Source organism: Thermobia domestica, chromosome 2 (assembly GCF_964235325.1).
Source record: "Thermobia domestica chromosome 2, izTheDome1.hap1.1, whole genome shotgun sequence".
NCBI lineage: Eukaryota > Metazoa > Arthropoda > Insecta > Zygentoma > Lepismatidae > Thermobia > Thermobia domestica.
This window is the reverse complement of record NC_137455.1, coordinates 180,501,615-180,528,750: the sequence shown is the minus strand read 5'-3', so window position 1 is coordinate 180,528,750 and position 27,136 is coordinate 180,501,615.

Below are 27,136 nucleotides of genomic sequence, written 5' to 3'. Positions count from 1 at the left end.
TCGGAAAAATGTAAATATTAGGATATGTTTCATTCTAGATCTCAAAAAAACTATGCATGGTGCAGCAGTTAGGCTCGCTTTGTTTGTGTTCAGTTGTGCAAAAGCTTGCGAGTGGCTTTTATAATTTTATCATCTTATACGCTGCAGCCGAAAGGTCCAACTTCATATACCTCTGTTGCTCCATGCAACTCATTGTTAATAGAATACGTGACATATATTTGCAATGCTTGCATTTCCTATTATATCAGTATAGAAAGAAGTACGTTAATTTAATTTAAAAGAAGCATGGATTTGCAGCATCAAAATATTTTCGATGTTTGTCGTTTCGCCGGCAGGCACTTTATTCGTTCCTTAACCTAGGTAAAATTGCTTCTTTTCCACTAAATTTCATCTTTAGTATGTATCATTATTCCGTTAAATAGAACCACATACCTATATAGAATCAAATTACTCAATTAAGTGCGATGGTCATTCTTCATGAGTAGAACCAATTAATGTCTAATTTCACATTTTCCTTCTTCCTCTAATATCATCAATACTATTTCCTATTGTGACCAATTAAGAGCATATGTTGATTGCTTTTACATTTGCCACGGAAATTTGAATCAAATTTCTGCGATGGAAATTTGAATCGCTCTTCCAATAATATGATAGTATCTGAATTAAGCTTTTATGTTTCACATGCACCTTTTTTTTAAGTCTTCGTATGACCAAACGAGAAAAGAATGTGGCTTTGCGGACACATCTTTCAATGAACTACTATAATTTTACGCTTGAGGAATAAGATTAGAAATAGCGATAAATACTACAATGTTATTGGGGTTTCATAAGAAAAAGGTGTTCAAAGATGAGAATATAAATCCTTATCAATCAAAATTCTGAATGTAAATCCTCAAGTGTGGATTTTGACAAAATTTGTTTAATGTAAACCTAGAAATTGACGCTGTACGTTATTCATGCCACCTATTAAGGTTAATGGGGAGAGCCATAAATAACAGAAATTCAGCTTCTTTCTGAATCAGCTACGAAGATTATCTAAAAGGCTACTACAGATAATGCCCTTGATTTCCATCATTATTTTTATAGTGTAAGTTTCAGTACTTTGTGCCTTATGCCTTTAGCACAAGATGTGAATGAAATCAGGGAGATCATTAGTAGTAGCCGCGTTTTTAAAAGTACGTATATAAGGCGTACAATACTGAAACAATAACATAAAAAATCACAAAGTTTTAGCTACAAATTTTGCAAGTGTTTGGTATGTTCTCCTTTAGTCCCACGGCACATATACATACAGTGGCCCAACTCCCTTCACACACTTCGAAGTATATTCTGGTCAACCCTACCGACAGTTATTCCGATCCGATCATCAAGATTGAGATTGAGATTGCGATTGAGATCATCAGGATCGCAAGAGTGTTTTCCGCAGCACTTTCTATACTGTACTCTACAGTATACCAAGCTCTCTAACTGTCTTTACAGTCAATTTACTGCGAATTCCCACATAAGCTTCTCTTTCGCTCTCAACGATCGCTCAACATTTACACGCACTTAGCGGTCAAATCGGTGTAACAAGGCCTCTTTCACTATATCTGAAACGAAATTTGGTAAATTTTTATTCTCATAGTGTAAGTTTCAGTACTTTGTGCCTTATGCCTTTAGCACAAGATGCGAACGAAATCAAGATCATTAGAAGTAGCCGCGTATATCAGGTAATCATGAGCCGTTCAGATGCCAAACATATTAACTCTATCAAACGAAATTTTTCAGTAGACAGCATTTTAGTGACTTATATACAATGTACGTAAATGAGAGTGACCAGGATGTGTATGCGTTCTAGTGGCAAATTGTTATACTATGAAGTTAATCGATTTTGCCACTGAAAAGAATGTATTTTTTCCAAGTCAAAAATGTGTAGAACTAAAAAAATGGAGTTAATCGACTTGGCTTCTAATCGTCTCATATAGATTTAATAAATCATATTTTATTATCTTATAGAACTCATGAAACATATCAAACAGTATTCAATTAATATTACGAATATAGAAAAATCATTTGGCATTCTATCTGTGGTATTTATAAGGTTTTCTTCTAAGTTTCATACAGGATGATCTAGGCGACTCGTCGTTTCAATTTCGCTTACTATTTCTAAATATTCTAGTCAAGCATTATTGTCTCTAAAGGACAGAAAATACTCATACTTTACGCGTTAAAGGGAAAAAAGACACAGTTCATCTATATTTATAAAAGAACCAGATACAAAAATCTACTTCTCTTAGTATTTCCAAGGAAAAGGATTTTCATGTTAGAATATTCTAGAGTTTAAAAAAAATCAGAATATGATGCATTTTGAAACAAGCATTAAGAATCAGAAAGAAATAAGAAAAAGTATTATTTTAGACTGACTTGGAAAGAACAGAGAGAAGTTTTCTCAGTATGAAAATAAATTTTTTAGTAAAGAAGAAGAAGAATGAAGAATCTAAAGTTTCTCACGCCTTCCGTCGTCTTAGTGTGAAATAATAGAGGGTATTCATCCCACTTAATCAACTGCTTGACGAAGAGTAAATATCAGCTAAGCCTCCGCATCGCATCACATCGCATCGTACCGTCTGTCACCCGTCAAGCGAAAAATGGAGAATTCTTGCATCTTACAACAACAAGAAGAAAAACTTTCCAGATGATGTTTTCTTGTCACTTTCTGACATTTTTAATGAGTTTTATCATTTTTAAAGATGAAAAACAACTAGACATTTTTCCAAAAGAAACATTTTAAATATAATTTCTGATGGAAAAACGGTCTTTTAACTATTTATTCTCTATAAAATTTACTTAAACTGTTGGACGATTCTTCTCATATAATATCTACTTGAGTTAGAGGATTATTATTATTCAATTATATCATATATCTAGAATCTAACTACCGAGTATATAACGTACCTACATTTTAATAAAGTACCACATCCAAGGCGATTCTATCCGAGCCTGTTCCTGGCCAAGCTCGGCCACCAATATAGCGACATTTATTCCTTAGACATATGAGCTATATGCCCACAAAATTCTATTCAAATCCGGCTAGTAGTTATTGAGAAATAAAGAATCACATACAAGGCGAGCCGAGCCTGTCCCTGATTGTGCTTGCCCACAAAATATAGTGAAGTTTGTTCCTCAAACCAGTGGTTCTCAACCTTTTTTGACTGACGACACATTTTGCTGAACATACAGGACATCACAACACACTTGTTTGATATTTAATTATAAAAAACATTAATAATATCTATTATAATAGTGAAACCAATTAGTTTTTATAATGACTATATAGCACTGAGCATTATTGCTGCCGCTGTAGGTGTTGACTGGTACAATCTGTCTTGATTTTAACTAATTATTATTAAATTCTTCATGATTTTTAAATTCTATCATTTCGCGATACACCTTACGGGACAGCGTGACACACCAATATGTTGCGACACATCGGTTGAGAACCACTGCTTTAGATGATGAGCTACTTACCCACCAAATTGGTTTAAGATCAGAGCAATAGTTACCAAGAAATAAACCACCTCATACATATACACACATACATAGATACATACATACATACATACATACATACATACATACATACATACATACATACACCTACAGTAAAACTGCTTACGATGGGAGCTAATAATAGGATATTCATGATCTGTCATCCTTTGTGATGGTTAGTCGTAGAAGTAAGATTTTTTTTATCCAGTCTTACATTTCTTGCTTCTATAGATCAGGGTTTCTCAACCTGGGGGTCGTGACCCCTTGGGGGATCAGGAGAGGGATTCATGGAAGTCGTGAAAATAAACGAAAGTGAATGAATTCCAAATTCTGTTTTAATCCGGTCGCTTTTAGAGAATTTACTGTATCCACTAGACTATATACAAGAAATGGATTCAACTATTATAGAAATAGATGGATATCGTGACATCTTCTCAGTAGGTATATTAAAAATCCCACACAAGGTTATTACAAAACAGGAATTATAATGGGATGGCTGGCAAAAGGATGTGACAAAATGAGGGTCGTAATAGGAATTAGGTTGAGAACCACTGCTATACGGTGAAATGCCATTTATAACACGTTAATTTTTAAAAGTCGGGGCAAGCGCGCATACAATTGCAGTAAGATGAATTAAGGGATTCAAATTAACATGAGTCATAAAAGCTTTTTTCCTTGTATATCTCGGCTTTATGGCGTCTTTGAAGAAGAAAATGGAAATTACTTCATTGTATGCGACAGATAAAATGTAGCTGTACTAATCAATAGAGTTTCAATTTACTTATTATATTACGAGGCTCATGCTACTGAGCCTTATAAAATTGTAATTTTACTACGTCCGTTACAGTATCACATCAACGAAGGATAATTCTTGAATTCTGTTTCTTACCAATAAGTAGTTACAACGACTACCTCGGCCACGTTCGGTAATAGTCAACCCGTTAACATTTTCATGGGCAACGGTAACATTAACTTTAACAACTCATTTATCATATTTTCATTATTGATACAAAGATGTATACAATTGTAGAATGCTACAAGTTACACATCGCGGCGTTAGATGGCAGCAAACATGCTCCAGGGGTCGACATCTACCGGACTTTCAAACTTCTAGACGTGATGCACTTTGACGGCAGAGCTTATCTTACAAACGTAAAAAAGAGAGTTCTGTCACTTTTTCACCCACCACTTTCGAACATGCATATGTAACCTAAAACGTACCTGGAAGATCAAAAATAGTCCCCATCAGCATCGACCACCTTCTGCCAATGTTAAGGAAGGCCGTGGATTCCATCGTGGTAGAACTTGGTGGGCTGTGAAACGAAGAAGGTACCAAGTGCACTTTGCACCTCTACTAGGGATTTGAACTGGCGTCCTCTAAGGTGATTGTCCAAAGTATGGAACAGGTGATAATCGGACGGTGCAATGTCCGGAAAATATGACGGATGCAATAGTGTTTCCCATTCAAGACGTAGAATGGTGTCCCGGGTCATCCTAGCCATGTAGGGCTTAATGTTGTCCTGTAACAGGAGGATGCCTTTGACATTCAGAGTTCTTGCTTCAGAGTTCTGAATTTTTCTTTAACACGGTTCAACTGCTGACAGTACACATTTGCATTGATGCCCTTACGAGCCGCTAGCATTTCCCGATGCATGATGCCGCGAACAGTCCTCCAAACAAACAGAAAGACCTGGTGCAATGCTGGTTTCGGCTGTTTTGGAACAGGTTCATGAGATGCTAACCAATCATGACGGAGCCGTGGAACTTCGTACAGGACCCACTTCTCATCACATGTCAACACCCTGTCCAGAAATGGCTCCTTCCTCAGACGAGACAGCAAAGAAACACAGGTGTCTGCTCGCGTTGCCTTCTGGCCCGGAATCAAATCATGTGGGACCCATCGACCCAACTTTTAGTGCTTCCCAGGTTGATGAAGATGCTGTCGAATGGTTTCTCCACTCACACTGAATTGTAGTCCCAGAGTTCCTCACATGTCTGACCACTGTTCGTCTCAATTGCTGGCTGAAGATCTTCATCTTTTACATGTGTTGGTCTTCCAGTACGTAATGCCTCTTCGAGTGTTTCGTCACCGTCCTTAAACTTGTTAAACCACCGCTGCAGTGCCCGCATCGTCACAACAAAAGGCCTGGCATATCTCCGCCCCGCTGCAGCGGCGTTTGACCCCAGTTTGAACTCGTACAGTATACATGCCCTTGTGACGCTCTTTGAGGTCCCATGTTCATTCTGTCCTTATGCAAGTTCATTGTGTAACTGAACTGCCACACCAGAAAATATGTTGATTTACCCACACCAACAATTGACCTTCGCCTTATCTCGATTCGCATTCAACTCACAGTTTGAGAGCCAATTGAACACAGACCTCTACAAAAAGCGACAGAACTTTCTTGGCTACCTTTATGATAGCATATTTCATTACGAAATATTCCATTATTAATATAATGCATTACGACTTCAATATGTTCACGAAACTTCCAACGATGCAGCTACATTAATGTATTCGTGGTTTACAATGAACTATTGTGGATTATTTTTAAATACGTACCGATGACGACGCTGGAGAGAGACCGAAGCTGGTTGCCTTCCCGATGACAGACTGTCCCCCGAGATATGGTGATTGTAATGTAGGTTAAGCAAAGTTTGAAATGAGGAGGATGCGAGGGGATGGCATCCCCTTAGGAAAAGAATCAAGAAAGAAAAAAGAAAAAAACAAATATTCGCATCACACGAAAATGTGAAAGCGGCGTCCTCCTTAGTTCTGGATTTCAGTTTCCACCTCTGAGGGTAAGTAATATGAAACTATTAAATTCGGTATACAAAAAGTAATTTTCACCTCAAAAGGTCTCTATCCCCCGCAGGAAATTAAAAACCTCCCGTCGTCACTGATACGTACCTAAATGCGTTTATGATAAATCGAAGATTTTAATTCATAATAGCTGACTCCTAGTTCCTCTCAATACAGATAATTTAAAACTAATGTGGATGATTTAATAGGGATACTGCTGTGAATTCATGAATTACTACCTGTTTGCTCTTCTATATTTTTAAAATATAAAATTTTAGAACTGAAGAGAAACGTTAAAACGTGTGCATTATCATCATCTAGAGATTGAACGTTTTTGTAAGTGCATTAATTACTGTAGTATATTATTATTTAATCGTATTACATTTATATGCTATACCAATGACAACATAATAACACTTTAATGTATTTGGTTCGTTGAGGAGGAAAACGTTACCTTTAGTTAGCCATTAATTTTTAAGAGCTAAAAGTTTACTGTAAGAACATCTTCTCTCAGGATCAGGAGATAGCTTGATTGGAATTTTTATTGCGATTTTACCAGCAGAGAAACCGCTAAAGAAAGAAGAAAAGTGTGCGGTTAAATTAGAGACTTCTCAAAAAGATGTTTTAATTACTTTCTCAGAGCTCCAAAATGACGATAACCTGCTACAAATCGAAGAGGCAAAGATGAGAAGTGGATTTTAATTGCACGAACGGTTTCCGGATTAGATTGGCCTCACCGGCTTTAACTTAGACCGCTGAAGCGCATGTCTAATGATATTTTGATTGTGGTGGTTGTAAACCGCGAACCTCTCAGAATCAATGTATCACGCATTTTGGAGCTGAAAGGATCATTTAGTTTCTGCGTCAATTCCTATTAGATTTGTTTGTGCAAACCATGAAGTAAACGTGTTCATGATAGTAATCTGAGTGTGTTTACGGGAAAAGCCCAGTATTTATATCTAGTATTTTAAGTTGAGATACTTTCTTCCCGTTTGTAGCATAACACACAGAAAAATAACTTTCGTAGTTGTTAAAATACTTCATTCCAGGTTCTAAGAAATGCAAAGGGACCATAACTTACGATCTTATGTCATCATCGTAGGTATGCAGCTATTACTGACAGGTCACTTGCCAAAACTAAGAAGCTTCCATACTCCACGGTCTTCCGCTAATTTCTTTATATATGGCTTTTTTTATTTTGATACCATCTATCAATCGTAGCCTGCTTCGCCTTCCCCCTCTCTTTCCTTCCACTATACTCTCTAACGTGTTCCTCAAGATACAATTCCTTCTTATCCCAATATCCCCATATCCCAACTAGTACTTTTCCTTTTCTCAATAATATCTCAAACTGTTCTTTTCTCCCCACTTTTTAACACCCTCTCATTCATTTCCCGCTCAATGCAACAAATTCTCTCAATTTTTATTCACATCCACATTTCGGAATCTTCCAGTCGTTTCACATCATTTTTGCGGAATGTCCATATTTCTGCCCCATCTAGTACAATACTCCACACACAGAATTTTTTTCTCAACTCTTCATTGAAAGTCTCACAAAACAGACTACTTCATTCTAAAGGCTTCTTTCGTCATTCCTATTATTGCTTTTATTTCACTTTTACTCTTCATATCATGGCAAACCAAATTGATTTTGCCAAACAGAATGTCTAAAATATAGTTCGTCATCAACTATTATTACCTGCGCGATTTACCGCCAGCAGCACATACGACAGCTTTTAAAAGTTACGTTAGGCGGTTACTGTTATTAACGAATTACAATAATAAGAAAAATAATAATAGTAATAACATAATATCAATAATGCCATATAATACACTAATATAATAAAAATTATAGAAATACAAACGATTTTGTATATGGTAACCTGGTATGGTAACCTGTTTCTTGTTTACATTTTGATTTTAGGAACACGAGTAAATGAAATAATTGAAAACAAGAAATAAACAATATTGCTTCCGTTGTGACATTATTTGAAGGCCGACGATTGATTAAAATATATTTTACATTTTAACGTATTGAAACCTAGGACCACGTACACCAAAAGTACACGAATTATTCACTAGACCAGTGAGGAGAAAATGTAAAAGTATAAGACTAACGTGTAAATAAGATTTTCCATATAGATTATACTACAAAGTTAACTTTAGACCCTGTTATTTGCTTTTGATGTCGACCGCTTAGATTTCGTATTTTTACTAATCTTTGTTAGTAGTTTACGAATGTATATGCCATGTCTAGATCACCGATTCTTAAATGAGAAAATTTACTTGTGAGACCTTGCAGTATTTCAGACGCTGAACTCTTTTGCCTACCATGCACCTTAAACTTTGATTTTTTGACATTAACTTCTGTTAAAGTATTTGTAATAAATAACTATTCCTAATAGAAATAAGAGTATATTTGCAATTTTCACGTTTCGAAAGTGTTGGTCTTCTTGAGATATACGAGAAGAACATGGTTCATCAAAGAGCTTTCCTTATAGGAGAGTGGTTATTGTCGTGGCTTCATAACTAGGAGATTCTTGGTTTAAAATCCGTCATTCTTCAAATGTTAAGATCTTTCTCTACTTGCGCAATCATCTGATGCTCTAAAAAAAATAGTCCACCTTAATTCGATAAATGCGAATGTGACACTCTCAGTTTGACTGAGAAACGTTGGTTCTCATGCTTCACAAAATCGCAATTTTTTTTTCAGTATACAGATATCGTCCGATCATTTCTATCTCCAATTCTAACCTTGCGTATGTGAATGTATTATTCTCTGTTCCAATATTTTAATATCTTTCCCTCCCCTCTCTGTCTCTATCTTTCTTAGTGTCGCCTGTCACAAACTTTCATTGCCTAGGATCAAACCTCCCGCTCTTGGAATCAGATGTAAGGCCTCTACCATTGTGCCATCATGACTCTCTATGGGTTTGTTGTTAGTAGGCTGCGAATATTTAGGTAGTACAAACAGGAAACAGACACAAAAGTTAATAAATGAATATGAACTAATAAAAATCCTTTTAAAGGAACAAATAAATGACTTCAAAACCACACTAAAAAGCAAGAAATAAAAAGTTAAAAACAAATATGAACTGGCTTCGAAAAAGCACTAAAAGGCAGAAAATAGTGATAATAGTAATAAAACACTTAAAACCACAAAATAATTTATTATTATTACCTATATTTTTTTTAAAATCGCACCAAGCCGAAAAATAATAATGCCTAATATAATTCGATGACAATTTTATGAGGGTATTAATAAACTTGGCACGACTTTACATAGATAATAGTAATAAATAGTATAAATTTTGTAGATAAAAGTAATAAGTAATTTTGTGATTATTATTATTATTATTATTATTATTATTATTATTATTATTATTATTATTATTATTATTATTATTATTATTATTATCCTGTCTTTCAGTGCTTTCTTGAACTCAGTTCATATTTCTTTTAAAGTTTATATATATGGAAGATACCCCTCTGGCCTCCTTAAATAGAGTTTTTTAAATGGTGAGATACGTGTCAGCTTATTTTAAACAAAGAATTAATGTGCCAAGTTTCATCATGAGGTACTCAATTTTTATATCCTTTTTGAACCTCCTGCTTTCCCCTTTTAGGATATGCATTTTAACAAAAGTAACATGGTAAAACCCTAAGCTCGTCAAGGGCCAAGTGAGGTACCGAAAGTCATAATTGGTCAAGCGATCTGGAAGAAGCTGAGGGAAAAACATCGTTACACTTCTTTGTGTAGATATATAGAAGACTAGCCTTCGACTATCTGGGGGCTCCACCCCCAAACCCCCGCGTTTGCTCGGCCTATGGCCTCGCATCTCCTAGGTATAAGCCTTTGCATCGCGAGCGAATAATGTTCATTTGCTCTTTTATTATATTTCCTGAATTTGGCACAGCTGGGGGCTTCGCCCCCTGACAATAACGTTTACCCGGCCTACGGCCTTGCACCTCTTAAGTCCAGAATTCTACCAAATTTCAAGTTTTTTCTTATTTCAAGTATCTAATAGATAAGAGTTCGTATCCCACGAAAACGCCCATTTAAATAACATGGGAATTTCTTCACCCCCCTTTAGACCCCTTCAAAACTAAAAATATTCAATTTTGGCACTTTTCCTGTAGGTTAGTCCCAGAAGGCTACAATCATGCGAAATTTCATCATTCTACTTCTGCCGGAAGTGCCTAAACATTTTGGGGTGTAGAAGATGTCCCATATAAATAACATGGGAAAGATTTTTCAGTTCCCCATAAAACCACTCTACAGTTGGAAATTTTTATTTTTAGTGATTTATTAGTTAAATCACTAACGAAAACGTATAAGCATACAGAATTTCAAGCTTTTTTTTCAATTCCAAGTATTTAAAATATGATATTATAAGTCCAAAAAAGGCCCATTTAAATAACATGGGGAATTTCTTCATCTCCCTTTTAGACCATCTAAAAATTAAAAATATTCACTTTTGGCAATTTTTCTGCCGGTTAGTCTCGGAAAGCTACAATCATGCCAAATTTCAACTTTCCACGTGGACCGGAAGTACCCCTTTAATTTATGTCAGCTCATGTAGTTTTATGTGTAGTTAAGATATACAGTTTATTTATACTTATGACGTAATCGACTTAGATCGAACAATCGTAACCGGATTCGAAAAGAAAGAAACTTGAATCGACGTCTAGTTTGTACATATTTTCTTACCTTAGGAAAAATGCGTAAGGTTTTAAAGCTTTAGTTTAATCCCAAGATACAACTTTGTCTAGTAACTGACAGATCACATGGTCGACTTAGTAATTGCTTGGTTAATCATGTACTAATATTTTTCCTCACGAGTACTACTTAGCTGTTGAATTAAAATGATAATAGAGATATTATCAAAGAGCAATGGATTCATTATCTTGTGCTTCATAAAATAAGTTTTAAAAAAATCATAGATTCAGGCACATCTCCACAAAACTATTATAAAGACATTTTCAGTTTAATTAAGAGTGGTGAAAATGAGAGCGAGAGAAAGTGAGAAAACGTTCTACACATGTCATGGCCTGCATAATTCAGGATGTATTAATAATACATTTATAAATCATAACTAACTAACTAACTAACTCTATGGCCTATGGAACCCGGAGGTTCAGTGCCGCGTTCACAAAAGCTCTCCACTGACTTCTATCCTTAGCTAATTGCATCCAGTTTCTACTTTGTATTCCTATCTCTGCGAGATCCATCTTAATATTATCCTCTCATCTGCGCCTAGGTCTTCCTAATGGTCGTTTTCCTATGGGTCTACCAGTCAAGACTTTGAAAGCGTTTCTACTTTCTTCCATTCTAGCTACATGACCTGCCCACCTAAGCCTCCTAGACTTGACGACCCTAACAATGTTGGGTAAATCGTATAAACTATGTAGTTCCTCGTTATGAAGCTTCCGCCATTCCCCATTCTCGTTCCTCTTGGGTCCGAATATTCTTCTCAGGACCTGTTAATATTGATCCTAAATATTTGAAAGTATCCACTTTATCAAAAGTATTATTTAATATTTTAACGTCTCCACAATTTGCAGTATTACGGTCCCGACGCACTTCCATGTATTTAGTTTTCTCTGCATTTACTTCTAAACCCATGTCCCTGCACGCGTTTAATAACATCTCTGCATTTATTTCTACTGTTCTCCTATCATCCCCTATTAAATTTACATCATCAGCATATGCCATAACCTGGTGAATGCCGTTCAACTCTAGGCCCTGGTTGCTATCTTTGATTTTCCTTATGGCGTATTCCAGCACAAAGTTAAATAATAATGGCGACAACGCATCTCCTTGTTTCAGGCCATTTTCGACGTGGAACCTCGTGGACAAAAATTTTCCTACCCGGACTTTACTTTGGGATTCACTTAAACATATCTTAATTAATCTAATTAGCTTTCTCGGTATTCCAAGTTCAGTAAGAACGTTGTATAATGTTTCTCTCCTAACCGAGTCGTAAGCCTTTCTAAAATCAATAAATAGTTGATGTACCGGGGTATTGTATTCCCACTTAAATCATAAATGTAACAAAAAACACATCTCGCCTGTGGCGTGGGAGACTCTGGTTCGATTCCCGGCGAAAGCTCATGTGGTTTGGATTCCACATTAATCAGTAGGTCCCGTCCCATATAACCTCGCAGCTAAAAGGGACGTTAAACTCAAAATCAACTCAACTCAGGAAAACATATCTGACTGTACCATTGAACTCCAAAATGCATTAGAATTACATTTTAATTACTAACACGTAAGAAATAACAATTGTAACATGTTTTTCTTTAGAACAGTGATGTGCATCTACGCGTAAAAATTGATAGTCTACATTTTTCTTTCGAGCAATGATATGCAGCCACGCGAAAAATGGATAGTCTGGGTTTACACTTAAAGAACACGCATACAATAAACGACGTAGAACTATATAATCTATGCAGAAAATGCATAACAAGTCTGATAACCCAATTCTAAGTATATCAATAACATAAAACACCTAAAATATCAGTAATTTGAAAAGAGAGAAACATTATTTTAATGAAGAACACTGAGATTAGACGTTATTTACTCGAAAAACGGAGAAAAAGATATTTCATATTTTCCTTTCAAAGTTTCTGAAAATGTACTCCGCGAAGCTCTTAGCCTCCCCCAAATCTGTGATGGGGCTCCATGATACTTTATCTCAAGCAATCTTAACCATATCGTTAAATTCGACATTAAAAACTAGATAAAGTCCTGGATTTCTTCAATTTGGTTATGAAGTTATTTACACAATTTATAAGCTTTCTTCAAAGGACAGGCCAATGATATCAAAAGTTACAAATATGAAAAGAGTACAGGCTAAAACAATTCATATTAATTTTCTATTTGGCATTCCACCCATTAAGATCTTTGAAAACAGAAAAGGAATACTAGAGATAGCTAGAGAAAATGACCGAGGGCACAAGACGGTAGCCAACCACAAATATGAACTTTTGAATGAATAGAAACATTTTCAAACTTTTTTTCGTTTTCAGTTCAGGAGGAAAAATAGATGCGTTATAGCATTCTTTATTTAAAGACATTACATAAACAGCGAAGAGAGATGTTCAGATAAATGTCGCGTAACGACCATTGCTTCTTGATATCTATTACTTCAAGAGGAATACATCTCTATGTCTGATTGTGTTTATTACTTGACCAAGAATTGATAGAAGGAGCGATAAGCAGGTTCAGAAATTGAGAAGACTTGGATTCGAGGAAGGAGAATTCGGGAATGTCCAAGATTTAATAAGGCATTTCTTGAAAAGAATGACTTTGACTCCATGCCATTGCACTTTCTGTGCGTCTGAACAATGGTTCCCGGAGTCAAAAGCTAACAAGGAAACGAATTAAAATTTCCCATACAGCGGAGAAAATAAAAACACCTAGCTGGGGACACTCCTGCTTATTTTTTCCTGACTGAATTCCTCAGCTCATAGATTTGAGTTACTTCTTATCCCTTCGGATGAACTTCATCTGAGCAATAAAATTCCTTTTGTTCTTCGTGTTGGCCATTGTCGTCGCTTGGATGGGTCGGTCCCTTAACTGGAAACAGGGTGTTTAGTGCTCATTCAGATTTTCATTCTTTTTTTTTTACAATTTTACTAAAATGCGTTTTTTTTTTTTTTTTTTTTTTTTTTGCCACCATAAAACGCGAAAAGGAAACGCAGTGTTGACAATGAAAAAAATCCGCGTCGATTCAGTCCTGGAGGAATTTCGCTCTCTGAATAACAGGGTTTTGCTTTTCATTTTCGTTTGGTAATTGGGAGTTTGAGACAAGTAGAAAAAAATCTACTTTCTCTACTGCTGTTATTTTACCAACATTTATTAAATTTCACTTCATTACTGATTATGCGAACATTTTATACTACACAAGTAAAAAATGAGAGGAAAATATGTTGAGCCTCCATACGCTTGATTTTATATAAAAAGTACTTCGTGACCAAAGATGTTTTGAGAAATGTAGGCCTTTACAAACCCTTGAAACGATATGAACTCTTCATCCATGAAATTCTGTGTATATTCCTTGGCGAGTCAGAATTTGAATTACATTGCATATATTCCCTACGTAAGTGGTGTGTAATATCCAATGTTTCCCTGCTGTGAATGTTGTGTAGCTGCTGTGAAAATTCATATTCTATATTTTTCATTCCCTTATTTCTTCATCTGTTTTCTCGCCAAATATTTTTACTCATTCAAAGTTTTATGTACTAGCTTTTTCTAAGGTTTTCCGTCATTTTGAAGCTTACAAACTGGTGTATTTGTCACCTTTTAAATGCGGACCTCAGTATATTTCTTTTATTGACTAAGGCAATCGAGGATTTTAAGAATTAGTCAGCCGGTGTGGTCTGAGACGTTAGATTGATGATCTAATTCGAGCCTCACTGAAGAGCGTGTTTTCTCTAAACTATCCTTGATATTTTTGTGTTCATGTCCCTGTCGTTATTGGGTTGTTCATTGAACTTGAACTTCCCATTTTCAGCACTGAGACTGTATGAAGCGTGGATTTACAGTTTATGGCGAAATCCTAAAACCCGTAATTCGTTCAAGTTTATTAAGTTCTACCATTAGGACTTGAACCCTGGTAGCCCGTAGTTCAAAGGTGCTTAAGATAGCTACTAGATTGGACGGGAAGGTGTGTCCCTGTCTAGTCTTATAGAAATTAATAAGAGCAGGTTTAAAGAATAAATTAAAAGGTAATCATAGTTCTTTCTTTGAAATCTAGAAATTTCAAGTTCCTGTATCTGACTATATCACTTAAGTGTTCTTAGAGCATTTTTTCATAGTTCAACTAAACGATTCTGATATCGTGCCCTCAGAAGAAGACCAAGAATATTTCCGTTCACTTCCTTCCACGTTTTTTGCTATTTAATAATAATTCCATATTACATCTGGAAGTTTGTAAATAAATAAATATTGGCATCGTGCATTGTTAATTGGCCTGGTTGATCAACGGAAGAGTTATCGGTCGGAGATTTAAATTATTCTTATTTCCCTGTGAGTGTCGTCATAATCAAGGTAAAAGCTGGGAAAAAAGCACATTGCCTATCTTTTCAAATAATGATTTTTTGTTGCGAAATTTTAATAGGATAGAGTCTTGCAACGTAAACTTTAATATATAAATAGCCGAGGTTGGTGTTGGGGTTCCGTAACCAGCTCTCTTCGAGGCAAAATGGTATGGTGGGAATCGCATGTACTGTGAGGTTGATCTTCCATAATGGTATGTGCATCTATCAACTTCACAGTCGTGGTTTCGAAACCCACGTTAATAATAGGTTCCCTTCTTCATAGCATCGGTGTTGTATTACGACGCAAAATACAAACTCAAACTCAATAAATAAATAAATAAATAAATAAATAAATAAATAAATAAACCTTCATGTTATCAATTTGATTCAGGAGACCTCTTTTCAAGTTATATGTTTCTCAAATGACAAAATAAGCTCCAACTCTGTGTTTCGTAGTCTCAAACTTTGGAAAATTACGTTAAATTACTTTTTTTGAAGTGCGAGCGGTCACGGGTTCGATTCCCGGTGGGGGCACTTGGTCGAAAAAGTGTAAAAAGCTTTTTCAGGCCTACCATCCTGAATGAGGTTCTCCTGGGTTTTCCTCATTCACACCAGACAAATGCTGGTGTGGTACCTAACTTATATGTCCCAGGTCGCTTCCTTCCTTCCCCAATCCTTTGTTCCTTCCCTTTCTCGCTGAGGGGCGTCATCCCTCAGACGTGACGGGCTAACATGGCCATAGATGCAGAAAGCCCAGAAATCTAAAATCCTAAATCCTCCTACTTTTTGAATATATATATACATATATAAGAGAGAGAGTGTGTGTGTGTGTTCGAATTAGTCTTCAGGTTGAGATGGGGATGCTTGTGTAATGTCGGTATATATACAAGAGGGAAATATTTATCCCAAGCAAGGATGATATGTTATTTCTGTGATACGAAGCGGGATGATTTTTTACGAGAGGGGGATTTCTCCGACATCCTTCTGTTAATTTTAACACTGTAAATATATGGAGGAAATATTCTGTGTCCTAAGAAATGCGCAATCGTTATAAAATTAAAAAATACGCTACTAATTACGTAATATAATAAATTATTATTAACTTTTCTCTTAGGTAACTTATTCTAACAAGTAACACTTCACATCGTTGCTGCCGGTCTGACGCTAAACTATACATTTTCGGAAAGCACTAGTCCTAAATAGGATAACTACACAGTGCGACGGTCAGACGTTGCCGCGTTCAGGACTTATGGAGCGTCAAACATTAACATGGGGTTTATGAGAGTAACCATAGCAGTCGTATTATTTCATGCTAATTCGTCTTGCATTTGAACTCTGTGCTAACATTTGTGTTGTAGCAGTCGTATTATTTCATGCTAATTCGTCTTGCATTTGTACTCTGTGCTAACATTTGTGTTGTTTTTGTGTTTTTTAGGTATGCGTTGTAAGATGGATCCGAAAGTGGTCGTTTGGGCTCTGGTGGCCGAGATCGGGACAAATGAGCGCAATCCAAATTTGGAAGAGCAAAGGATGGTGGCACACATCAAGTCTCTTTTGACCAGCGGGATGGAAGTCGTTGAAGAGATTCGTACGCTCGGCTTCGGTGACAGTGATGGTGACCAGGGGGACGGAGACATGGATTTTGGAGACGAGGAAGACCAAGAGCAGGAGGATGCAGAGATGCCTTCGTCATCGCAGCAGTCTCATACGTCTTCCGCATCTGGCTCATCAGCGTCAGAATACCTGCCCTCTCCTGTGAAGAAGCCGAAGTTCCAGGATCAGCCTCCAGAAGACTCCAAAATGACACCAGAGCAGTGGCGCGAGTACAAGGCAAAAGCCTATGCCTACTGGACGGTAAATCCAAAAACAGGTAGGCCTTGGAACACAAAGACCGGTCGTGCTACCCACTCGACTCTGCAGAATCAGTTCAGGTATATTCGGAACATTGGCGTGCTACGTCACTTTGGGGCAACACAAGGCAAAGATGACAAGAAGACGCTGATGGCAGAGATCAATGAGGCAGTTCGGGGCATGTTCGCGGAGAAACAGCACACTGCTATCATTCACGATCGAACGTTGCGAATTTGGGCTAGGCAAACAGCTAATGAACTGGACCCTAACAAGAGTCTCAAGTTCAAGGCATCACCGTCGTGGGTGTACAGATTCAAGAAGCGCAACAACATCGTGGACCGTGCAATCACCCACAGGGTCGGCAGGACCTGGCAACTGAAAGAGTTGGACTTGCAGCAGCAGGCTGATGCTTTCGTATTAGCGACTCGCGAGCTCATTGCAAGCGAAAGCATCCCACCAACGCAGGTTGCCAATGCAGATCAGAGTAGCTTCAAGAAGTTGTTGCAGAGTACTCGCACTCTCCGTACCAAAGGAACAACAGTCGTGCGAGCGGTTGTGGGATCCATGAGCGCAACAACCCACAGCTACATGATCATGCCCGTGATCACCATGGCCGGAGAGATTCTGCGGCCGATGTATGTACTGGTGTCGGAACCAAGTGGAAAGTTTCCGGGAAACAAGCCTGCAGATCCACCGAACATCAAATCATTTGCTGGCAAAACGTCCAACATGAACAGGGACGACCTTAAGGACTTCTACGAGCAAGTGTTCTGGCCAAGCATGCCTGATGATCGGAAGAAGATCGTTTTGCTATTGGACTCGTGGACTCTGAACAAGGACGACAATCTATCGAACGCACTGAAGCCTGCCGACGTTGCGTTGCACAAGAGACTGATTCCTGGTGGTTGCACTGGAAAGATTCAGCCTTTAGATGTGCATTTCTTCCGTCAGTACAAGTCCTTTGTACGCTTTGTGACCGACACACTGGCCATGGACAGTGTCATGGATATCTGGCATCGCGATCGATTCCTGGCACTACAGTCGTTTTCACTCTACCAGTTCAGCGCACCCCGATTCAAGAACCTGATCCGGTACGCTTTCCACAAGGCTGGCTATCTGGACGAGGAGCCGGGAATGTGGATCTCTCCGCACGAGTACTGCTTTGACTCCCTCGACGAAGGTGACGTGTGCTTCACGTGCGGCGAACTACCGTTCGTCAAGTGTGCACACTGTGAGCGCACTCTTTGCATCTCTCATGCTCTGTTCGACGATTTGCACATTGATTGTACCCTTTAACTTACGCAAACAAGTGCTCAATCAGACAACGTCGATTCAAACGTCACAAACCTTGTGTTCTTCTTCGTTTCCTGTAACTCTCATAAACCCCATGTTAATGTTTGACGCTCCATAAGTCCTGAACGCGGCAACGTCTGACCGTCGCACTGTGTAGTTATCCTATTTAGGACTAGTGCTTTCCGAAAATGTATAGTTTAGCGTCAGACCGGCAGCAACGATGTGAAGTGTTACTTGTAAGAAATGGTGTGACGTCATGATCCGTGTCTCATGTTCTCATGCTTTCTTCATAAAGCAAACACTCTCTTTGTCGGTTCCTTGAGTCGTTTCGCTAACAAGTAGTTCTTCACCACTGTGTACTTTTGAGAGTGGTGAAAAGCTTTTCCTTTTCCATTTGAAGTCTAAAGCTATTTTGTTAATTAATACAGTCTAATTAGCATGATGCTCCTTCCTTGTCTTTTTGTCTTCGTAAAAAAGGGAAATTTCAGCTTACCGTACGTTCTCGTCTTTTGCTTTTAGCCTTTTAACGACAAACATTTTATTAAGTACCCACACAAAAAGTAATAATAAATGAAAACATTAATGAAAAGACATCACTGTCTCTTTTTGTCTCCTTTACTTCTTTGAGGAACTTATAAAAAACTTTCTTTTCGAATAGATTATTTCTTTTAGAACGAAATAAGAACATTTATTTTTTTAAAAAAATATATATTTCTATTTATTTTGATATTTCGCCAGAAGGTTTTGGTACCCAGCAGGGACGTAGGCGGGAATTTACTTCGGGAGTCCAAAGTTTTTGAGAGGTTCAAAATTAGGATAAATTATATTAACATTTGTAAAATTACAACTGAAATTACACTAAATTTACAGAAAAGTCGAGATTTGGATTGTCCGAACCCCAGAACTCACTCCCTATGTACTTTTGTGATACCCAATAATGTCCCATTTACCTCCTACATGCTGTACTTCTACTCGTGTTCAGTTCATGTGGTTCGGATTCCACGTTAATCAGTAGGTTCATGTCTCATATAGCCTCGCTGCTGAACGGGACGCTAAACTAAAATCAACTCACCTCGTGTTCAGTTCAAAAATTTGTAAGGAATAAGCGAGTTTTGATTCATGTTATGAAACTGTGGTAGGTTTCTAAACTGCAGAAATGCAGTAATTCAACCAAATGTGGTGGATGTTTTAGTTACGATTTCAATAGGTGCATAGGAGGGAAGAACGACATTTTATTGTTGTCTCTTAACGCTTTTTGAAAAACAATTTTAAAACCGGAAGCAACAGCCTTCTACAATTCTCGCTTTAAATAGTGGAAATAAAGCCGAGATTGAGCCTACTTTTTAGTCTAAATTGATATTAAAAAAAAAAAACACTTAACATTTATCTATTAGTATCTTTTGTTCCATATGGATCGATACTGTTATGGGAAGATGTAAATGTTAACCACCTCTGGTTTTCATAGAGAGTAAGGAGAGAGAAATTACTAAATTTTAGTACATGACAAAATATTTCTTTTTTCATGCAAAACTGTCATATCTTAGCAAAGGATAACGAGTTAGAGATATTTCAGAAAGTCTTATTATATTCTAACCCCTTCACATTTCTCCCATAATATATACTTCAGAGGAACAGTAAAATTCACTACATTTTAGTACATGAAAACATCCTACGTTTCACATTCAAAACTATTCTTACTTTGCAAGAAATGATGGGTTAGATATGTTTCAAACACTCCTGTCACTCCTGGGGAAACGGCAGCCCCCCCCCCACCTAGGAATTTCGAAACGAAACCTATGCCAATCGTTTGCGCTACGTTTGTGCCGGAATGTACCGCAAAAATTTTCGTTTGTACCACTCCCGGTACGAAGTTATAAGGGTTTTGAAGTGGGGGGCTGGGGAAACGGCAGCCCCCCTCCTAAAAATTTCAAAAGAAAACCTATGCCAATCGTTTGTGCTACGTTTGTGCCGGAATGTACCGCAAAAATTTTCGTTTGTACCACTTCCGGTACGAAGTTATAAGGGTTTTAAAGTGGAGAGCTGGGGAAACGGCAGCCCGCCACCTAGGAATTTCAAAACAAAACCTATTGCAATCGTTTGTGCTACGTTTGTGTCGGAATGTATCGCAAACATTTTTGTTTGTATCACTTCCAGTACAAAAGTATGACAGTTTTAACTAGGGGGCTGCCGTTTCCAGAACCCCCCACCTTGGAATTTCGAGATAAGACTATGTAAATCGTTTGTGGTACGTTTTTACCGGAATGTACCGCAAAAAATTTACGTGCCTGAAGTTGGCCCCCCACCTCTCCCAAATTACACCAAACGTTGCACATCGTTAATGCATCGTTAGTGCACGTTAGTGCATTTAGAACTAACGTTAGTGCTATCAGTATTTACGAGATATTGAAGATTTTGGTGGGGGACCAACTTCATATGAAGTTAGCCCCCCACCCATCTTTATGCAGACAGATTTTCACTAAACTTAGCGCATCGTTAGTGCATCGTTAGTGCACTTAAACACACTAAGCACTACCGTAGGTGCTACCATATTTTGGGATTATTCAAGATTTTCGGTGGGGTGGCCAACTTCAGAAATATCAAATTCTATACAAATAGAGGTAGAAACAAGGGGTTGACGGTAATCGTTAGTGCATTGTTAGTGCACTTAAAAGCACTAAGCACTAACGTTAGTGTTACCACATTTTGAGATTTATTCAAAATTTTTGGTGGGGGCCAACTTCAGAAATATCAAATTCCATACAAAGTGTCAGTATTTTCAGGAATCAGTAACGAATGCACTAATTATTTTGTTAGTGCTTGAAGAGGGCGCAAATTCACGCTGACCACCAAAGATATTTTACTTGTAGCACCTACACTAATTAAGCACTAACGTTAGGGGTTGGTGCACGAAGAAGCACTAACGATGCACTAAGGATTGTACTGGAAATGATCATTAGTGCTTTTTAATTTGGCAGAATTTGAACACAGTGAAAAACTCCCCTTAAATTTCTTATGTGAGTTTCCTGAGATGTACCTGGCCATAACTACACTAATAGTGAAGCACTAATGAAAACGGCTGTAATTTTTTCGTTATTGGTTGAAGTGGGGCGCCAAGTTTATGAAAGTTTCCAAAGGTTTTTTTATTTGTAGGACCTACATTAATGAAGAACTAACATTAGGTGTTAATGCACTAAGAAGTACTAACGATTTCAGTAGAAGAGGTCATTAGTGCTTTTGATTTTGGCGGAAATTTGACGCAATGAAAAATTCCACATAAATCTCTTATGGGATTTTTGTGGCATATAATTGGCCATATCTACATCAATAGTTAAGCATTAACGGAACTATGAGTGTTTTGCAGAAGCGCTAACGATACATTAACGAATGGACTTATTTTTCGTTACTGCTTGAAGTGGGAACCAAGTTCACGCTGGCCCGCAAAGGTTTCTTACTTGTAGCACCTACACTAATGAAGCACGAAACTTAGGTGTTGGTGCACTAGGAAGCACTAATGTTACAAGGAAAGAAAACTTTCGAAATTATCGTGAACTTAGCCCCCACTACAAGCACTAACGAAAACATAGGTTTTATACGTTAGTGCATTGTTAGTACTTCTAGAAGATACAAGTAGTTTCGTTAGTGTTTCACCATTAGTGTAGAAATGGCCAATTATAAGTCTCAAAACTCCCATAAGAAACACATGGAGAATTATTCATTGTATCAAATTGCCATCGCATTCAAAAGCACTAATTACCTCTGTTAGTGCAATTGTTAGTGCATCGTAATTGCTTCTTAGAGCACAAACACCTAACGTTAGTGCTTCATTAGTGTAGGTGTTACAAGTAAAAAAACTATATAGAAGTCAGCGTGAATTTCGCACCGACACTTTAAGCACTAACGGAAAAAAAGTCCAATTCGTTAGTGCGTCTATAAAGCACTAACAATTTCGTTAGTGCTTCACTATTAGTGTAGTTATGGCCAATTACATATCACGAGACTCACAAGAAATTTAGGCAAATTTTTCATTGAATCAAATTTCCGCCAAATTCAAAATCACTAATGATCTCTTCTAGAGCGATCGTTAGTGCATTGTTAGTGCTTCTTAGCGCATCTACACCTAAGGTTAGTGCTTCATTAGTAAATGTGCTATAATTAAAATACCTTTTGAGGCCAGAGTGAACTTAGCGCCCCCACTTCAAGCACTAACTAAAAACTTAGTGCCATTCGTTAGTGCATTGGTAGTGCTTCTGGAAAACACTAACAATTTAGTTAGAACTTCAATATTAGTTTAGTTATGGCCAATTACATGTAACGAAACACATAATAAATTTATGGGAAATTTTTCATTGCATCAAATTTCCGTCAAATTCAAGAGTACTAATGATCTATTCTAGTGCAATCGTTAGTGCATCCTTAGTGCTTCTAGAAAACACTAACAGTTTTGTTTGTCCTTCAATATTAGTGTAGTTATGGACAATTACATGTCACTAAACTCCTATAAGACATTTATTGGGAATTTTTAATTGCATCAAATTTCCGCCATATTCAAAAGCACTAATGATATCTTCTAGTGCAATTGTTAGTGGTTCTTAGTGCACCAACCTCTAACGTTAGTACTTCATTAGTGTAGGTGCTACAGGTACAATATCTTTGGAGGGCACGGTGAACTTGCATCAACTTCAAGCACTAACAAAAAATTAATGCCATTCATTAGTGTATCGTTAGTGCTTCTAGAAAGCACGAAACGTTTGTATGGAATTTGATATTTCTGAAGTTGGCCCCACCAAAAATCTTGATTAAATCCCAAAATATGGTAATGCTAACCTTAATGCTTAGTGCATGTAAGTGCACTAACGATGCAATAACGATTGTCTTTAACTGCATGTTTCTACCTCTATTTGTATAGAATTTGATATTTCTGAAGTTGGCCCCCATCTAAAATCTTGAAAAAATCCAAAAATATTGTAGCACTAACGTCAGTGTTTAGTATTTTAAGTGCACTAACGATGCACTAACGATTGCCGTTAACTCTATGTTCTTATCTCTATTTGTATAGAATTTGAAATTACTGAAGTTGCCCATCCCACCGAAAATCTTGAATGAATTCCAAAATATGGTAGCACCAACGATAGTGCTTAGTACGTTTAAGTGCACTAACGATGCACTAACGTTTGCCATTAACCCCATGTTTCATCCCTATTTGTATAAAATTTGATATTTCTGAAGTTGACCACTCCACCAAATTTTTTGAATAAATCTCAAAATATAGTAGCACTAACGTTAGTGCTTAGTGCGTTTAAGTGCACTAATGATGCACTAATGATTGCCGTTAACACTATGTTTCTACCTTTATTTGTATAGAATTTGATATTTCTGAAGTTGTTCCCCCCCACCAAAAATCTTGAATAAATTCCAAAATATGATAGCACTAACGTTAGTGCTTAGTGCTTTTAAGTGCACTAACGATTGCCGTTAACTCAATGTTTCTATCGCTATTTGTATAGAATTTTATGTTTCTGAAGTTTGCCCCCCACTATAAAACTATTATAACTTCGTACCGGAAGTGGTACAAACGAAAATTTTTGCGGTACATTCCAACACAAACATAGCACAAACGATTGGCATAGGTTTTGTTTTGAAATTTTTAGGTGGGGGGGCTGCCGTTTCCCCAGCCCTCCATTTCAAAACCCTTATAACTTCGTACCGGAAGTGGTACAAACGAAAATTTTTGCGGTACATTCCGGCACAAACGTAGCACAAACGATTGGCATAGGTTTTGTTTTGAAATTCCTAGGTGGGGGGCTACCGTTTCCCCAGTCCCCCACTTCAAAACCCTTAAAACTTCGTACCGGAAGTGGTACAAACGAAAATTTTTGCGGTACATTCCGGCACAAACGTAGCACAAACGATTGGCATAGGTTTTGTTTCGAAATTTCACTTTAGGGGGTTTCCGTTTCTCCAGCCTCCCACTTTAAATCCCTTATAACTTTGTACCGGAAGTGGTACAAACGAAAATTTTTGCGGTACATTCAGGCACAAACCTAGCACAAACGATTGACATAAGTTTTGTTTTGAAATTCCTAGGTGAGAGGCTGCCGTGTCCCAGTCCCCCACATGAAAACCCTTATAACTTCGTACCGGAAGTGGTACAAACGAAAATTTTTGCGGTACATTTAGGCACAAACCTAGCACAAACGATTGGCATAGCTTTTGTTTCGAAGTTCCAAGGTTGGAGGCTTCCGTTTCTCCAGCCCCCCACTTTAAAACCCTTATAACTTCGTACCGGAAGTGGTACAAACGAAAATTTTTGCGGTACATTCAGGCACAAACCTAGCACAAACGATTGGCATAGGTTTTTTTTCGAAACTCCAAGGTGGGGGGGCTGGCGACATGCACCTTATTATTTCTATCGAATAGTTGAAGCTAGTCGTATGCAACCCAAATGGCAATTTGGAGAAGCAGGTTGCATAATTTATGCAACTTTTTATGTTACATTTTTACAGGTATAAGACCATGACATCAGAACTATACTTCCCGGTAAAAATATGACTTGTGACAAATATCCTAAAACTTTTATAATAATTTTATATCCCAAATGTTTATCCTGCACTACACATCGGAATGTGGTATTTCTCTTGAAAATCTAATTGTCATCGGATGTGATGGTACTGCTGTGAATACAGGTTGGAAAACTGATCTGGTTCGCCGAGTTGAACTTCATTTGAGGGAACCTGTACAATGGGCAATTTGACTACTTCATTTTAATGAGTTACCATTCCGCCACATGTTTGAACACCTGGATGGGCCTAGTTGTTCTAAAGGGCCAATCGGTGAAAAGTTCATGGCTGCCAAAAACTTCCGGTGGTTAACTTCCACAGTATTGATTGTCAGATCCCAGAGATAGACAGAAACGTGCTTAGCAAAGATCAGCAATACCTATTTCATATATCAAAGACAATAAAATCAGGAACCTGTAATGTAGATTTGGCTGTACGAGATCCTGGGCACTGATCACATTCGAGGTATTGACAAAAGCAAACAGAACTCTCAGATTGTACATTAGTGAAGAAAGCCCCTCACCTGAACTTCAAGAACTAGTTTTGTTTATATTAAAATCATACATGCCAATGTGGTTTACTATCAAAACAAGTAAACACTTTACAGACAGCCCGAAACTTGTTTACCAAGCAGTACAGTCTACCAGGTATTTGTCAAAACCTTTGCTTGATGTTGTCAACCCTGTGATCGAACGGAATCTTTTTTTCGCCCACAAAGAACACTTACTGTTAGCCATGACTCAAGATGACAGGAAACACATAAGAGAGCTCGGACTGCGAAGAATTCTGAAGGCAAGGCAGAGATACCCAAGAAGGAGAACATTCATGCCACCAAAAATAACTTTAATACGCAAGAATACTCAGAAATTATCAGCTGGATGGACTGTGAATTATTTTCTTCCCCATTGTTGGCCGAAATCAGTGACGACGAGATCAAATTGCACATCGGCAGTGATTCAATCCCTGACTGGAATATTACTTTCAAGCAATTCCCAGTTCACACGCAGGCTGTTGAACGCTGTGTAAAACTCGTCACGGAAGCCTCAGGAAAAGTTTGTGGAGCTGAATCACGAGATGCATTTATAAGAACCACTCTGCTGTCCAGATCATCTATGCCTAAATTCATCAGCAAATCAGTCTTCAAAGTACCTTCGGCTACAAAATAGAGAAGAGTACTAATGGACACTGGACAGGTTCAACTAACATGGACTATTTATTCAGAACTCTGTTTCTTCCTTTCTTATAAAAGTAAGTTTATTGTTAAAAACTACATGGTAACTTAAATAAATATTTAAGCTTTTTAAATATAGAGCAAGTCAAAAAGTACCATGCACGTTGTTACTGTTATCACCCATCATGTCACAGGACTATCTTTTTTAGGTACTGTTTTTCTATAGCATTGGGATCATTGGGAAGTTGTTAATTTATTCGCATCTTAATAAAACACAATGTTCTTATGTACAAAAATAAAAATACTATAAGTATTATGTTTAAAAACAGTTTATTAAAGATATTTTAAAAACTCGTAAAAATGTAACATTTTCAATATTTTAACAAATTTTAGGCCCTATGCGTGACCGGAAGATATCAACTGATGTAAACCAAATTAAAATACAATGTTTTTAGGCTCTATTTGAAGACGTTAAAAACTATTACATTACGAAAACATTTAATTCAAAAATTTTAAAAAATCGCAAAAATGATTTTTTTTCATATTTTGTCAAACTTTAGGGTCTATGCGCGATCGGAAGATGTCAACCGATTTTGATATTTTTTTTATTTTTCTTTGTCTATATAATTTGTAACTTTTCCGCTCTATTACAACTTCGAAATAAAAAAAATGAGTTTTTTCGGCCCACCCTATTATATATCCCGTAAAGGTGTGGGTAGGAAGGGCAAGATGTAAAAGTAATTTTAAAAAAATAACTCAAATTAGGGTCCACTCAGCAGTTTTCGGGGTTGCTGAAACAATTTTTGGGCACACCTGATGAAGTTTAAATCCAATTTCAGCCATCAGTATAGTAAACCTTTCTAGTATCCCTAGTGGCGTGAAAGGGCG